We start from the raw sequence: 18,107 nt of genomic DNA, 5'->3' as shown, positions 1-18,107 counted from the left end.
CCAGCTTAATAAATATCTTTCCAATAACAGGGTGACCAAAACTGAACACAACACTCTAAATGTAGCCTCACCAATGTCTTGCACAACTGTAACATGATCTCCCAATTTCTATACAGTATTCTGATTGATGGTCAATCTGCCGAAAGCCTTCTTGACCACCCTATCTGCTCGTGACACCAATTTCAAAGAAGGATGTACCGGCACTCCTAGTGCAGTTGCTCCCAACTCTGCTGCATAACGCTACCCAGACCCATTGAATGCCTATGGAGAGCAAAATAGCCACGGTCCCATATTACAGCAGTACTATAGGCAACCAACCCCCAAAATATTGCCTAGTTTTAACTTTGTTTCATAAATTCTAGGAGCATTCAATCATGGCTGACCTATCTTTCCCTCTCAACCCCATTCTCCTGCCTTTGCCCCATAACCCCAAACGCCTTTACTAATCCAGAATATGTCAATCTCCACCTTAAAAATATCCATTGGCTTGGCCTCCAAAGCCAACTGTGGCATGGTTTGTTTCTCAAATGCTGATGGAGCTGCACTCAGCCAGCTAAGTGAAGAATATTGCATCACCCTTCCAATTTGTGCTCTGTCAATGGTGGAAAGAATGAGTAATTCAGCATAGGATACCCAGATTCTGAACTGCTTTTGTAGCCACAGCATTGTTAGACCAGATCCAAATGAATGTCTGGTGAAAGGTGAACTCCCTCCCATCCAGGATGTACACTCTACTCAGGCAGCGCAGGCTGGGCCATGTCCACTGCATGGAGGATGGCCGTATTCCAAAAGACATCCTCTATGGAGAGGCGACATCTGGGAGGAGAACCATCGGCCGCCCCCAGCTACGTTACAAGGATGTCTGCAATAGAGATTTGAAGGCTCTTGACATCGACATGGAGTCGTGGGAGAGCCTTGCAGCTGACCGTACGAGATGGAGAGGTACCCTGAACCAACATCTCAAAATGGGGGAAGAGAAACTGATGAATGCAGCGGCAGGCAAGCGGGCACGCAGAAAGGAGCGCAGCAACTTCAACAAACCAGAGACCACACACAAATGTGACCTTTGCGACAGAGACTGTCACTCCCGCATTGGTCTCTTCAGCCACAAGCGACGCTGCTCTAGCCGAGGTGTGGAGCAAGCAGCCAACTAGGATGCATCACCCATGGTCAGCCATGACTGAGGGGGCCTAGGAAGAGACACAAAATGCTGGAGTAACAGCGGAACAGGCAGCATCTCTGGATAGAAGGAATGGGTGGCGTTTTGGGTCACATCATGTGTCTAGTTACAGGTCCTCTGCAGCTCACAAGAACCCAACTTATGTACATCCTGATATGCAAGCGAGGGTTTGGGGACCGGCTGGATGGATTTGCCAGCGGCAGCAGGGCTGCAGGCACTTTCTGCTGCATTGGAACTCGATTCATTGCCACATTTTCGACCTGCAAACCTTTCGGGTGAAAAACAGTTCTCAGGAACGGAACCCAGCCATTACCTGGGGAAAGACCTGTACTCAGTTGTATGAAACATGAGAACAGAATGAAAGTACACAGGCAAGTCAACTTGCAATTTACTTGGCAGTTAAAGAGTTTTGCATGGATCCAACAATACTCTGCGACAAAACGTATTTCACGTTTTTTACGATTTCCTCTGTAAGCTCTTTGCTGCTCATCCCAAATACAGGTGGGTGGGTTAATTGAATATTAAGCGACTAAAATTGCACCTAGTGGGTGAGTGATGGAATCTGAGAATCTGGAGCCGATGGGAATGTGGAAAAAGTGTTTTACGGGGGGAAATTAGTAGGGGAATTGGAATGGAATGCTCCCAGGACTGGCATTGACTCAATGGGCCAAATGACCTCCTCCAATGCCATAAGAAAACATGGAAACACCTGCCAAGAAGTGGGGTCGTTGAATGTAAAAGGGCACATTCTGAAGAGGCTTAATTAAAATTTTAATTTGTTTCTATCGGAGATAAATAGATTATGAAAATTGATCATCCTTTAGCTCACACTCCAAAGAAGACATTCACATAAACATTGTAACCTTTGGCAATGTATTTATCTGCTTCAGAAATGTCAAAACATATTGAAATTGCAGTGTAAAATAATTCATATTCTGCAGCAGTTTTTTTGCTTCAGTATTATTATGGAAAATGATTGCTTCACTGAATAGAGTTCAATTGGCAAAACCGAATGAAATAATCCCTCTGGAAAGATAACTCTATTCCCAACATTTTCTGTCATCTTTCATAAAAGCCCAGTTTCCAAACCCACGGACAATCCACCTCAGCCGCCGTCCCTGGAAGGCGAATATTTTTAAAAACACTTTGTTTTTACAAAGCTTCAATTTTAAAAATATGCATAGATTTTCATTGTTCAGGAATTAAGCAACTATACTCACTGGGTTTCCATGGCAGCAACATTCAACTTGTTTTTACAAAAGCTGTGACTCCGTGCGATGAGTCAGAATGTGCATTCAAATTCTATTTTATTTGAACATTTGATTAATCAATTAAAATAAATCAACCAAACTTTCATTTTGACCTATTTGATCAAAACTATGCTGGAAAAAAGTACAGAGATCTGACAAAACCATTCTCACCTCCCTTCAGCTGCTATTTGCTGAGCTCGGGGTAACTTCCCATGCAACTGTTAACTTGAAATAGTGTAGGAAAGAACTGCAAATGCTGGTTTACACCGAAGATAGACACAAAATGGTGGAGTTGTAGCGACCATAGAGAATGGTCCAGGTCGTCGAACCCTCGGATTGGCCAGCGAGGTCACGTGGGAACGCGACCATGGGGATTGGTCCAGGGAACGACATCGCTGGTTGGCCAGCGATGTCATGTGCGCGTTTGGCGCCCGTTTTAGTCAGTTCGGCGAAGTCTTCAAGGAAGACAGTAAGTTTGTATTGGTTGTCCTGTACCTTGTTGTTTAACTCTGTATTCGTGTATTGCGGCTGCAATAAACTTCGTCTACAACCAACAAGTTTCGGACTCGCCATATTGGTGACCCCGACGTGATCTGGACGATCACCGACTGAGCAGGAACCCGACGCCTCGTTGGCGATGACTGAGCAGGGCACACCGGAGTCAAGCGCGGGAGGCGTTCATCTTCCGTTATTTTGGACGTACGCACCGCAAGCTTGGTTTATCCACGCCGAGGCTCAATTCCATATAAAGAAGGTGTCGGACGAGTCCACGAAGTACTTCTACCTCGTCAGCGCGCTATCGCCGGACACAACCAAGCGCGTGATGCGGTTCATCGTAAATTGACCTGCGGAAGACAAATACGAGGCCATGAAGAAGGTATTACTACGAACCTTCGGGTTGAATAAGCATGGTGGTGCGGCAAAACTTCTGCACCTACCGGATCTTGGAGACCAACTGCCTTCCGTCCTCATGGCCGAAATGATGATGCTAGCCGGTGAGCATACGGATTGCCCGATGTTTGAACAGGCATTCCGCGAGAAACTTCCCGAGGATGTCCGACTGCTGCTTACGGATTGTTCTTTTAAGGACCCCGAAGCATATGCAGCGAAAGCGGACGCGCTCATAGCGGCAAAAAACAAGGCAAGTGGTTCAATCAACAAAGTCTCGACATCGGTGGCCACGCCACAGCGACGGCAAGATGGCGCCACGTCTCCCGCCAATTCTCCGAAAGCCCGCCAAAAAGATCCGCACAAGCGCGGCTGGTGCTATTATCACCTACGATGGGGTAACGAATCCCGCAACTGTCGTTTGCCTTGTACTTTCGCGGGAAATGCCTCGGCCGATCGTACATAGGGGCAGTTACGATTGGCCAGAACCGGCGCCTCTATGTCCATGATCGATTCACGGACACAGAATTTTTGGTAGACACGGGAGCCATCGTCAGCATAGTGCCGCCGACCGACCTCGAAACCAGATCGGGTAAGACAGGTCCCACCCTCATCGCGGTTAATGGCAGCCCAATTCGCACTTTCGGTACACGGAAGATGTCTCTTGTGTTAGGCCTCCGCACGTACGAATGGCCATTCATCATAGCCGACGTCAAACAAGCGATCCTGGGCGCAGATTTTCTCTGGGCTTTTTCACTGGTTCCTGATGTCCGCGGTAACGACCTCCGACCCTCTGCCGAAGATGAGCACGTCGCTCCGACAATCGCCTCCTCGCCCAGCCCTACTGTCCAGGTGCGACCGGAGGACATACAAAAAACTGCAACTATTACTCCGTTCGGGTTGTTTGAATGGTTGCGTATGCCTTTCGGTTTAAAGAACGCGGCACAGGCTTTCCAGCGACTGATGGACCGCGTGGGCCGGGGTTTACCCTTTTTGTTTATTTATTTAGATGACATCCTGGTAGCCAGCCCCTCAGTGCAGGAACACCAGGCCCATTTGCGGACCGTGTTCCAGCGGCTCCAAGACCACGGGCTCATTATCCAACCCTCCAAATGTCAATTCGGCCTGCCTGCCCTCGATTTTCTAGGGCACAGAATTACTCCTGCCGGCGCCGCCCCTTTGCCCGAGAAGGTGGAAGCTATCCGGGCTTTTCCCAGGCCCACCACAGTAAAAGGGCTGCAGGAGTTCGTAGGCATGGTTAATTTCTACCATAGATTCGTTCCGGCAGCGGCGCGAGTCCTGCACCCGCTTTTCCAATGCCTTGCAGGGAATCCGGTAGAGTTGTTGTGGTCCCCGGCCGCAGAGTCGGCTTTTACGGCAGCTAAGGCAGCCTTGGCAGACGCCACCATGTTGGTCCATCCGAGCCCCTCCGCCCCCACGGCCCTGACGGTTGACGCCTCTGACGTGGCGGTGGGTGGGGTTCTGGAGCAGCAGGTCGGTGGCCGTTGGCAGCCTTTAGCGTTTTTCAGCCGGCAACTAAATTCGGCCGAGCTGAAATATAGCGCATTTGACCGAGAGCTTCTGGCTCTCTATTTAGCTGTCCGTCATTTCAGGTATTTCCTCGAGGGCCGCCCATTTGTGGCATTTACGGACCACAAGCCATTAACATTTGCTTTTTTGAAATTGTCTGACCCATGGTCGGCCCGCCAGCAGCGGCACCTGACTGCTATCTCCGAATTTACCACAGATGTCCGTCATATCGCGGGTAAGCTTAATGCCGTTGCTGACGCCCTGTCTAGACCTGCTTTTCCCCCTATTTCGGCGATGGACTGCGAAGTGGATCCCCAGGAGCTCGCGGAGGCACAGCTCCTAGCGGATACCGTTTCGGCTTACCAGTCCACCACTTCGGGATTGAAGTTGGCCCAGGTAGCTTGTGGGTCGGATGGCACGAAAGTCTGGTGCGATGTTTCTCTTCCTGGTCCCAGGCCGGTAGTACCGCCCTCCCTTCAGCGCCGGGCTTTCGATGCCATTCATGGGCTGGCGCACCCGTCCATCCGCTCCACCTCTGCCTTGGTAGCAGCGAGGTTTGTCTGGCATGGCCTGCGGAAACAGGTAGCGGGGTGGGCACGTTCCTGCGTGCCCTGTCAGACCGCTAAAGTCCAGCGCCACGTCCAGCCCCCCGTACAGGATTTCGGGGTCCCGGCTTTTCGTTTTTTCCACATCCACGTGGATTTGGTCGGGCCTTTGCCTTCCTCCCGGGGCTACACCCACCTCCTCACGGTGGTGGATCGGTTCACCCGGAGGCCAGAGGCTTTCCCATTGTTTGATATCTCGTCAGCGTCTTGTGCTAGGACTTTGGCCCTTCATTGGGTAGCTCGTTTCGGGGTCCCGGCAGTTATTACAACTGACAGAGGGCCACAGTTCACTTCGTCCCTCTGGGCCGCGCTGGCGGAACTGTACGGGTCCAAGTTACAACCCACAACTGCATATCACCCCCAGGCAAATGGACTCGTAGAAAGGTTCCACCGCCAACTTAAGGCGTCCCTCAGTGCAAGGCTTGAAGGCCCGGACTGGGTAGACCAACTCCCTTGGGTTCTTTTGGGCATCCGGACTGCTCCTAAGCCAGATCTCGGTGCGTCGTCCGCAGAGCTAGTATATGGCTCGACACTTCGAGTACCCGGAGATCTGTTTCCGGACCCTTCAGCCCTGCTCCCTACAGTCCCATCAGCGTTAGCATCCCTCCGGGAACGGGTGGGCTCCCTGGCTCCAGTGCCGACTTCACGTCATGGGTGTCCCATGGTACATGAACCGTCTTCCCTGAAGGACTGTGAGTTTGTTTTTCTGCGTAAAGATGCCCATCGCGCCCCGTTGCAGAGGGTCTATCAAGGGCCGTTCCGGGTTTTACGTAAGGGAATGGCTACTTTCACCTTAGACATGGGCGGCAAGAGTGAACTCGTCTCGGTGTCCCGGCTCAAACCTGCCCATTTGGACCCGGATCAACCAGTCCTGGTCGGTCAAACCCCTAGGAGAGGCCGACCTCCGTTAGTTCCGCCCAGTCCAGAAACCCCCGTTCCTCCAGTTCCTCCAGGACCCCCCGTTTCGGCAGTTCCTCCAGGACCCCCCGTGCCGGTAGTTCCTCCAGAACCTCTCGTTCCGGCTGTTCCACCAAGTCCGGAACCTCCGGCTCCTGTGGTTCAGGCTGTCCCTCTCCGTACTCGTTATGGTCGCGAAATCCGGCTCCCAGCTAGGTTCCGCACCTCGGGTTCTGGGGGGGGTCATATAGCGACCATAGATAATGGTCCAGGTCGTCGAACCCTCGGATTGGCCAGCGAGGTCATGTGGGAACGCGACCATGGGGATTGGTCCAGGGAACGACATCGCTGGTTGGCCAGCGATGTCATGTGCGCGTTTGGCGCCCGTTTTAGTCAGTTCGGCGAAGTCTTCAAGGAAGACAGTAAGTTTGTATTGGTTGTCCTGTACCTTGTTGTTTAACTCTGTATTCGTGTATTGCGGCTGCAATAAACTTCGTCTACAACCAACAAGTTTCGGACTCGCCATAGAGTAACTTGAAGTCAGTTAAAAGTTTTAATCACATGCCTCTTTAGCATTACTGACCCATTTCCTGAGAGCAGTTTTGTTACCAATCCTGTAACCCATTTGCTCTAGCACTGGAAGATTTTGCCAGGTTCGAGCTGAGCTCCAAATTGTTGAAATAACAACCAAACTTTCTTTAACAACATTCAATTCAATTCAAGGCACGTTTTCATTTCTTTGTGATTCCTTCTCGTCAGAGTCAGAATGAAATAAACCAACATGACATCATTTCCTTTATGTGATTTCTTGAGCAATGTAATTAGTTTCATATTGATGATCCACTCATGGAAAAGCAGGGGAAACAGATGCTGTTATCATAAATGTTCTCTTGTTTCAAGTCTATATACCTACTCAAATCAATTTCAGGACCTTAACCAGTTATTTTAGTAATTTGTGCCAATTTACACAAATGGTGTTGGCAGCTAAATGTTTTTGTTGTTTCTATAAGCACCAGCAACACTGATGTCAGTGATGGATATTGAGATATTGCTTTGTAGCCTCACATTAGACCAAATTGGAGCCAATTCAATTTTAGTCAGACATTATTTTCTCATAGGACAAAATAGCTTAGAAATTCAATTCCATAACACATGTATTTTTTATGATCCATTTGATTGAATTGTCGCTTAAAATCGATTGGAAATGTGATTGTGATCCTTTTTACACATATAGCATATGACCTTCAATTAAATAGACCATTTGTACAACTTACACAAAACATGCAGCTCACTCAGGGGTGACGTCAATATTCATGCAGTACAAAATTAACACCTTCCTGCAAGATTCATTCATACATATGCGACAGATACTTAAAGCTTAAGAAGGGCTTTCTACTAAGCAGGTCAAAGCCAGCACCGATGAAGGTCATGCTATGAGAACGTGGGAGCCTTGTGAACTGAATGTACTATTACCACACCACAGTGAGGTGAAGCATCTGGCTGGAAAGTTGGGGCCAGCAAGATAGCCACCCCACTCGAATAGGACCCGAGGTGACTCACGTCAACCCGTCCCTCACGCCACACCAGGAGCCAAGCAAACTCGACTTCGGGAACAGTGTGGATATACTGCAGGTAGTTCACCACCTATCTCCCATACCCAAAGATGCTGATACCCAAGGAGAGACCTCCTGCTGCTGTTGATGTGCAGTGTTGCTATGGTGATCTTCATGCCAGGAGGACACAAAATTCCTGGTACCAGCACACTTTGAAGAAGGAGTGGAGATGCGCAGCACCCTACACTTCTTTGGTAGGGTGGGTCATAAAATCCCCGAACATGCGCGTCTTATTCCTATCTACCGTTGTGTCCTTCCGCTTCTTTTTGAGGATGGCACAGACGGGCCTCAGGAGTCCCTGCAAATCTGCCCAGCGGTCAGAAGCCAGCTGGGCTTTCTCCTGGCTACCCTTGGTGTCCCTCAGGGATTTCTGGATATCGCTCAGAGGGACGACTGGAGTTCTGGCACTGGGTTTGAGGCAGTCCATTGTTTCGCTGCTGATGGACTTCCAACTCCTCACTGGCCCTGCCATTCTTCAAGTCCTCATCAGCCGAGTACAGGCACCAGCGGCCGTTACACCCAACCCATGGCACGGCAGGTGCTCCAGCTGTGCTAGCCAGCCCCACCTGTGACCCAGGGGGTTCAACTTCAGGCAGTGCCGAGGAGCTTGGGCCCACTGGCAGCGGCAGGACAGAGACCCTCTCACACTCAGGTGTCAGACCAAAGGATGGCCCTCATGACCCCAGCTCCAGAGAAACAGCCAGAGCCGGTCTCCGAGGCAAAGAGATGAGACACAGCACCTCTGCTCACTATCCGCACTTGGGAAACAAAGACCTGCTCTGTGGGAGGGGCTGGTATCCAGGGTTTTCATTAATCCTCCCATCTGATGGATTACTCTGCCCTTCACCCTCACACACAGCCTGGACCGAGGGCTTTTGCAACCGTCGCCACCTCCAAATCTCCTCTGGAAAAACAGTCACAATGCTCACCAAACAAATCTCCCAAAGAGACAGACACTACATTCCACTAACCGACTCGCAAAAGTCTTTTCACAATGAAAGTCTCCTCCCTGCAGCTCTGACCGTCAGGTTTCTCAATGCAGTGAGAGTGCTCCTCTCTGTGTGAGACCACATGGAATACTGTGTACAGTTCTGACTGTCTACCCTATCAATGCCCCACATAATTTTACACACTTCTCTTGGGTCACAGTTTCATACAATTTTCTCCCGCAACCTTTAGCATTCCAGCGAAAACAATCCAAGTGTGTCCAAACTCTCCCTGTAGGTAATACCCCATTATCTAGGCATCATTTTGATAAACCTCCTCTGCACCTTCCAAAGCCTCCAATATCATGGCGGCACAGCGGTAGAGTTGCTGCCTTACAGCGCCAGAGACCCGGGTTCGATCCTGACTACGGGTACGGGTACGGAGTTTGTACGTTCTTCCCATGACCGCGTGGGTTTTCTCCGAGATATTTGGTTTCCTCCCACACTCCAAAGACATACAGGTTTCTAGGTTATTTGGCTTGGAATAAATGTAAATTGTCACTAGTTTGTGTAGGATAGCGTTAATGTGCGGGGAAACGCTGGTCGATGTGTAATCGGTGGGCCGAAGTGGCTGTTTCCGTGCTGTATCTCTGAACTAAACTGCATGGAATACTCCAAATACGGCCTAATCAAAGTCCAAAAAAGCTTCATCATTACTTCCTGACACTTATAATGTCCAAATCAATGAAGCCAAGCATACAATTTGCCTTCTTTACCACTCTACTTGCTTATGTTGCCATTTTCGGGGAGTTATGGACCTGGACCCCGAGTTCCCCAAATCCTGCAATTCTATGTCCTCAGTGGGCAGGATATACTGATGATGGAAAATTAACCAGTGAGCTACTCCAGCATTTTGTGCCTATCTATGGAAAATTTCAAATCCTCTGCTCCTTTATCCTGAAAATGATCTGCCTCCTGTCAAATTGGGTTATCATTAAAAACACTTATCTTTATGTTTTCACAGGTCTCAGTAATTTTGCCACAAATCTCATATTCTACATCTCCTGTTAGATACAGATTATAAAATGCTTAATGTACAAGTGAGGTAATTCATATCTCCATTCAAACAGATTTTACCTTAGCTTTTCTCTCCTGACACAGTAATCTTTTCCCCCATATTTCGTCCCTGCAGGTTATATCATTTCCCAGAACATCAAGCATTTGCTTCTTGTGTAGAAAGGTACTGCAGATACTGGTTTAAACTGAAAATAGGCACAAAAATCTGGAGTAACTCAGCAGGTCAAACAGCATCTCTGGAGAAAAGGAATAGTGACATTTCAGATCGAGACCCCCTTCTTCAGATATTTGCTTCTTTCCCGTTTAGAAAATCAGAGGTTACTCAAGCAGAGTCCATGCTTTTAGGAAAGGGAAATCATTTGATGAAGTTGCCAGAGTTCTTTGAGGATGTAATAGAGGACATGGATAAGGAGGAATGGTAAATTTCCTTTTTAATAAAGGGCCATTTAAAAGGTTACTGTAATGGATAAGAGAATACAGAGGGATGGTAATATGTTGCCATGGATAGAGGACTGGCTAACCACCAGAACACAGATTATCAGGATAAATAGTTATTTTGCCAATTGGCAATTAGTAACTATTGACATGCACATGGATCAGTGCTGTGGCAGCAACTATTTACAATCTATATTAATGATTTGGATAAATCAACTAAATGTACTGGAACCATGTTTGCTGTTTGCTGAGGAAACAAAGAGCCTTCAAAGGGATACAGATAGGTTATGTAAGTGGGCTAGAAGTTGATAGATGAAGAATGATCTGGGAAAAATGTAAGGCTTTTCACTTTGGTGGGACAAAATAAAGAGCAAATTACATTTGGCTCAGGGAGGTCCATTGTAAAATCTAAGAGGATTGGCATGCAGGTTCAACCAGTAATCAGGAAGATGAATGGCACATTGGCCTTCACGCCAAAAGGCATTGTAAATCAATGCAAGAACGTTTTGCTGCAATTTTTCAGGTTGCTGATAAGACAGTACAAAATAAAGTGATGGATTTGCGATGGAGATAGTGCAAACAAGATTCACCAGAATGATACCAGGTGTGAAGTTGACACATGACAAGAGATTATGCAGATTGAGTCTGTACTCTTCGACATTTGGAAAGTTCATAAGTGATAGGAATAAAATTAAGCCATTTGGCCCATCGTCTAATCTGCCATTCAATCATGGCTGATCTATATCTTCTTCCTAACCCCATTCTCCTCCCCATAACCCCTGACATCCACAATAATCCAGAGAGTTGTGAATCTGTGGAATTCTCTGCCACAGAAGGCAGTGGAGGCCAATTCACTGGATATTTTCAAGAAAGATAGATTTAGCTCTTAGGGCTATGGGAATCAAGGGATATGGGGGAAAAAGCCAGAACTGGTTATTGATTTTAGATGATCAGCCATGATCATATTGAATGGCGGTGCTGGCTCAAAAGGGCCAAATGGACTACTCCTGCCCCTATTTTCTATGTTTCTATGATAGATTGGGAATACATCCTTGGCATATGAGAGGTCCATTCAAGAGTGATAACAGCAGAGTAGAGTTGTTTTTGAATCTGCTGGTATGTGCTTTCAAGCTTTTGTATCATCTGTCGAGTGTGCAAGTGTTCTTGATTATTTTGTTTGCTTTCCTGAGGCAGTGTGAAGTGTAGATGGAATTGATTGGGGTCCGGGGCAGATAGACCAGGTGGCATCCACAACCCACTGCAATTCCTGCAGTTCTTGGCAGAGCAGTTGCCATGGCCAAGATGTAATGTCTCTGGATAGCATGCTTTATATGTTGCATTTGCAGTGACTGATCAGTCTTTGGAGAAACACTAAATTTCCCTGGTCTTCTGAGGATGTAGAGGCATTAGTATGCTTTCTTTCCCTTTGTCAATGTGGTTGGACCAAATCCAATTGTTGGTGGTATTAAGGAACTTGAAGCTCTTAACCATATCTATTTTAACCTCCACTATTGCATGCACATTAAAATGCTTAACCCTGGAAAAATGAAAATAGAGTATGAATGAGATTTTGATGGAGTCGTGTATTGTGTTGTCAATGCAGATGTTTTGCTGCTGAAACTAAATTTAGATCTCTGCAGTTGCTGGTAATCCTAGTATAGATTAATACAATTTACACAGTCGAGCTAGAAAAGACCTCTTGCAATTCAGGACGATAGGATATATTTTCTATCACTCAATTGACACCCGACTCTCCATTACAACACAAGGGTACTTTCGGAGGAATATTTTAGGAAGCAAGGAGGAATAATACCCGAGGTTTGGGGATAGGTCATGCTTGGTATCTGGTTGCATATAAGATAAGGGAGCCATATTTTCTAATTTACTGCTTTGGGGACACATTAAGATATCTCGAGATAAATAAATTAAAATGAAGTGATTAGGATCCTATCCCAGGATAATAGAAACAAGGACACGTGCCACCTCCTTAGATCACATGGAATAGATCCAAGTACAAGTGTAAACTGAGTTTGAAAAATGATCACTGTGGTTGAAAATAATCACTGGATCTGCCAGAGTATAAATTGCAAGACTATATTCATCACTTGAATTGATTAGCAACTAGCTCTAACTGAACATGTTAGTCCAGTTTTAAATAATTTCATTATATCATTCCATTGCGTCAACTATTGTAATTTTATTCTGACGCTGGCTTAGGTGACAATGCTGAGTCAACATGAGCAAAATGTCAGTGATATTGCTCACAGAAATCAACCACATATGGAAAATATATTCAGTTTTGGAAACAAACATAGAAAATAGGTGCAGGAGTAGGCTATTTGGTCCTTCGAGCCAGCACCGCCATTCAATATTCACTGGAGCTTAGAATTCACTGGAGTTTAGAAGGATGAGAGGGGATCTTATAGAAACATATAAAATTATAAAAGGACTGGACAAGCTAGATGCAGGAAAAAATGTTCCCAAATGTTGGGCGAGTTCAGAACCAGGGGCCACAGTCTTAGAATAAAGGGGAGGCCATTTAAAACTGAGGTGAAAAAACCTTTTTCACCCAGAGAGTTGTGAATTTGTGGAATTCTCTGCCACCGAGGGCAGTGGAAGCTAAATCACTGGATGGATTTAAGAGAGAGTTAGAGCTCTAGGGGCTAGTGGAATCAAGGGATATGGGGAGAATGCAGGCAGGGGTTATTGATTGGGGACGATCAGCCATGATCACAATGAATGGCGGTGCTGGCTTGAAGGGCTGAATGGCCTCCTCCTGCACCTATTTTCTATGTTTGTATGTTTCTAATATGATCATCCAAAATCAATACCTCGTTCCTGCTTTCTCCCCATAATTCCTTGATTCCGTTAGCCCAAAGTGCTATGTCTAACTCTCTCTTGAATAGACAATAGACAATAGGTGGAGTAGGCCATTCGGCCCTTCGTGCCAGCACCACCATTCAATGTGATCATGGCTGATCATTCTCAATCAGTACCCCGTTCCTGCCTTCTTCCCATACCCCCCTGACTCCGCTATCTTTAAGAGCTCCATCTAGTTCTCTCTTGAATGCATTCAGAGAATTGGCCTCCACTGCCTTCTGAGGCAGTGAATTCCACAGATTTACAATTCTCTGACTGAAAAAGGTTTTTCCTCATCTCCGTTCTAAATGGCCTACCCCTTATTCTTAAACTGTAGCCCCTGGTTCTGGACTCCCCCAACATTGGGAACATGTTTCCTGCCTCTAACGTGTCCAACCCCTTAATAATCTTATATGTTTCGAAAAGATCCCCTCTCATCCTTCTAAATTCCAGTGTATACAAGCCTAGCCGCTCCTGTCTTTCAACATATGACAGTCCCGCCATTCCGGGAATTAACCTAGTAAACCTACGCTACACGCCCTCAATGTCAAGAATATCCTTCCTCAAATTTGGAGACGGAAACTGCACACAGTACTCCAGGTGCAGTCTCACTAGGGCCCTATACAACTTTTTAAAAATGTTTTATATAGTACATGACGTGTGCATTTTTCCATTGGAAAGCTCACATAGTGCTGAGTCTTTCTTGCCTTGTGCCATCAATACGAGTTACTCAACTCAATCCAACCGCAGTAGAGTCAGGCATCTCGATAACAAATTATATTGTTCAGACACTGCAGGGAACTTCAAGGACATTGAGTGATAAGTGTACGAACTGTGATGCCTTGCCTTCTTGGACTTGTTGAAAAATTATTGAAAAATTGTTATTGAAAAATAATGTTAAAAAATTGCAGATGCTGCAAATTTGAACTAAACGCAGAAAATGCTGGCTGATCCGTTGAGCATTTACAGCATTTTCTATTTTTATCTCATATGCTGTTGATCACCTTACAGAACCTCTAAGGCTGGGAAATGTTTAACGGCCATCTTTATTAACCATAACATTATTGCAAGGAGTACGATCGAAGGTTTGGCATAAAACGACGATGTCGTACGTTATATTTGTTGATCCATGTATACATTTTCAGCACCCTGGGTTTGAGGAAGTAACGGACAATCAAGTTCAAGATCAAAGCTCTGTGCAAATAGCACGTTAACCCTTCAAGCACTCTACTTACAGCCCATTTTCAACGATGCTCATCTCTGCTAGCCGACCACCAGGTCCCATACATTCCTAATATTGGACATCAGCGGGCAACATCGTGCGCAGACAGCGCCCCAAGTTCGCAGCAACTTTCTTTCCCCCCCCCCCCCAGTACGGTCGTTTTGGACTCAAATACTTTTCCTTACACTCGGGTTGAGGCAGGAAGGCAACTGTTCCCCCCCTCAGGCTCCACACACCGCCTCCAGATTTAGCACAACTCCATTATTTAGCCCTGGGGAGTTCACCTCCTCGGCATTCATGCACAGCAAGCAAGCAAGCAAGGTAAAGAAGACAAGTGCCCGAGGTACTCACACGTCCGTCTAACGCCTCACGGCCCCCGGCGCAAAGCTCCTCAGAGACTCTGGAGACACACTCCAGGTAGAGCGGCGCCCGAACCATCTCCGTGCGGCTGCCCCATGTTATCCTCTGCTCTGGATGGTGGGGCAGGGGGGGACGAACGCATGCGCGCCGGCGGCTTACAGTGAGTGCGCTGGTCCTTTCCCAAGTCTTACTTCGTTCAGTCTCGCAAAGTCCGAGCAATGAGCCGTTTCCCCTCTCGCCAAGTCACAACTGAACACAACAAGACTCCGCTCACTAAGCGCCTCTGCATCCGTGCATGTACCAACAGCCCGCCCCCAAAGCAGAGACAGCGCACGACACAAAGAACACGAAGCCAGGAGAGGAGAGGAGAGGGGAGACAACGCTCTCTCTGTTGCTGTAATCAGAAGAGCAAACAGCCCAGAGAGAGAGAGAGAGAAGGCGCATAAACTTCAGACTGGTCTCCTCGCCTGCTCCCACGACCGAGCGTGGGGAATACAGACAGGAAATTCATTAAACTAATTGCATTTCTCGGTTTTTGCCTTGTCACTTTCCACAAGTTTTCGTGTGGTCTTTTTTTTTAAATTTCAAACTGTCTGCGGAGTATTTCTTCCGCCGAAAATGTCCACATTTCCCAAGAGAAGTAATATTTGTCCCTCTGCTTGCACAAGATAAAGACAAAGAGGGGATATACAGAGGTTCAGAACAAGATATTTGTAGGTCAGCATGTTCTTCAAGCTGTGTTTTCTGTAATTCAATTATTTTGCTCTTTTTCACGTGCGTCAGTAATCTTCCTTTTACAATTCTTGTGCAGTTCTATTTAAACCATGTTCTGAACTGCCTTTTTCTACAAAGCATTTCATGTTCATGGAAACTTCTATGAAATTTCCCCAGTAATTTTCTCAAAACTTTAAAACCTTTCCCTTTTCCATTTTACTGTGAAAATAAAAATATTTCAGAGAATGTTTCCCCTTCTAGTTCATCACGGCCTTTAATAAGGTTCCGCATGCTCGGCTGCACTGGAAGATGACATCATGTGGAATTCAGGCAAAAAACTAACGAACTGGATAGTGGCTTCATGATCGGAAGCAGAGGGTGGAAGTTTGTTTTTCAGATTGGATGCCTGTGATTAGTGGTGTATTTCAGGCCAATTGCGATCAACTTTTGGATGAGTTTGTGCACGGCCTTAGTAAGTTTGCAGATGACACTCTCATAGGTGTTATCCTGGTCAATGAAGATGGTTATCAAAAGTTACAGTGGGATCTTGACCAAGAGAGAGCTAGATAGAGCTCTTAAGGATAGCGAAGTAAGGGGGTATGGGGAGAAGGCAGGAACGGGGTACTGATTGAGAATGATCAGCCATGATCACATCGAATGGCGGTGCTGGCTCGAAGGGCCGAATGGCTTACTCCTGCACCTATTGTCTATTGTAATTGGACGAGTGGGTCAAGGAATAACTAATGAAGTTTAATTCAGATTAGTGTGAGGTGTTGCATAGTGGATGTCAAACCAGGGCAGGTCCTTCATAGTGAATCGTAGTGTCCTGTGGAATACGGTGGTGCAGAGGGATCATGGAGTACCATTAATTACGTAGCAGCATTGACGATAGATACAGTGGTAAAGAAGGTTTTTGGTACGCTGGCCTTCATCAGTCAGGGAATTAAGTATAGAAGTTGAGCCACACAGACTATTGTATTACGTTTCAGTCACCCTGCTGGAGGAAAGAGACCATTAACTGGAAAGAAAAGATGTACAAGGACATGTGGGCCTGAGGGATAGGGTGTGGTTGGATAGGTTCAGACTTTATTCCTTGGAGCACAGAAGGTGAATGGGGTGATCTTAGAGATGTATCAAAATCATGAGCGGACTAGATTGGGTGAATACATACAATCTGTTCCCCAAGGCAGGGGAATCGATATAGGGAATAGGTTTAAGGTGAGAGGGGAAAGATTTAATAGGAACCTGAGGAGCGACGTTTTCACACAGTGGACGGTCAGTATGTGCAATGAGCGGCCAGAGGAAGTAGTTGAGGCACGCACAATTACAACTTAAAAACAAATTTTGTTCCAAAAATAATCTTTATCCAGAATTAAATAAGTACAATACAACTGTTCCATGCTATTCACTACCTGGTGGCCTTGTATTCATTGGTATTGGTCTGGAAGAACTCTTCCTCAAAGGACAGATGGGGGGCAATGTCCAGCTGACTGGCATGTCACTTGGCAGCAGTGCAAGGCCCATCCTTTGCAACATCAGGGAAAGGTAGAACCACAGCAGGTAAGGACACTTGGCACCCACGTGCTTTGCATCGCCTGATGCAGCCACGTAGAAAGGTGGCCATCAGGATGAGGGCAACATTGGGTATGCTTTAGCCCTCAGTGTCTGCCGACTTATGCATCGTGACCCGTCGCACCCGCTCCATCTTTGAACCCCAGATGAACTGGAAGACTATTCGTGTGATGGCTGAGGCAGAAGAGCAGGGGGCAGGCCACAAATTTAGACAGGTACACGTATAGGAAAGGCTAAGAGGGATATGGACGAAGTGTGGCCAAATAGAACGAGATAAGTACAGGTGTCAGAGATTATGGAGAGAAGGCAGGAGAATGGGGTTAGGAGGGAGAGATAGAACAGCCATGACTGAATGGCGGAGTAGACTTGATGGACTGAATGGCCTAATTCTACTATTCCTTATGACCTTATAAGATCAGGCATTTTGGTCAGTATGGATGATTTGGACTGAAGGGCCTTTTTTCAATATTTTATGACTGCAATTCAAGTAAATTTACCTCTTAGTTTTGGTGCCACATTCAGTTGAAATCACAGGGTGATGCAAAAGATGTAATCGGACAATTCTGATGCAAATCAGACCAAAGTTTGTGGGGGGGGGGGGGGGGGGGGGGAGTGGGAGTGGGAGTGTTGAAGGAAGCATCCTCTATGTTCAGGTCAATGTTTATCCTTCAATTAACATTACAAAAAAATAGATTATTTGGTTCGTAACACATTTCCGTTTGTGGGCGTTTGTTGTGCACACACTGGCTGCTACACTGACTATAATTCAATTGAGGATGTTTTGAGGCAGTGAACACAAGAAAATAAGAGCAGGAGTGGACCCCCTGGCTCCTCAAGCTTGCCCTACCATTCAATATGATCAAGGCTGACTAATGGAACCTCAACTCCTCTCTGTGTCAGTTCCCCATAACTTTCAGTTCCTCTATATTGTAAATATGTAACCATCTCTGCCATAAGTATATCTAATGGTCTGGCCTGC

At 46.6% G+C, this 18,107-nt stretch overlaps 1 protein-coding gene across 5 annotated transcripts in view; it reads right to left on the bottom strand.

Moving 5' to 3' along the window:
- Positions 1-15,125, bottom strand: part of st3gal3a (ST3 beta-galactoside alpha-2,3-sialyltransferase 3a) — a 350,137-nt gene extending 335,012 nt beyond the window's left edge. For all 5 annotated transcript variants that reach the window (XM_078408347.1, XM_078408350.1, XM_078408351.1 and 2 more), the window contains exon 1: positions 14,834-15,125. The gene's annotated coding sequence lies outside the window, so the exon portion shown is untranslated. The remainder of the gene's footprint in view (positions 1-14,833) is intronic.
- Positions 15,126-18,107: the final 2,982 nt, after the last annotated feature.

This window comes from Rhinoraja longicauda, chromosome 11, assembly GCF_053455715.1.
Source record: "Rhinoraja longicauda isolate Sanriku21f chromosome 11, sRhiLon1.1, whole genome shotgun sequence".
Taxonomy (NCBI): Eukaryota; Metazoa; Chordata; class Chondrichthyes; order Rajiformes; family Arhynchobatidae; genus Rhinoraja; species Rhinoraja longicauda.
This window is presented reverse-complemented; position numbering and strand designations above follow the sequence as displayed.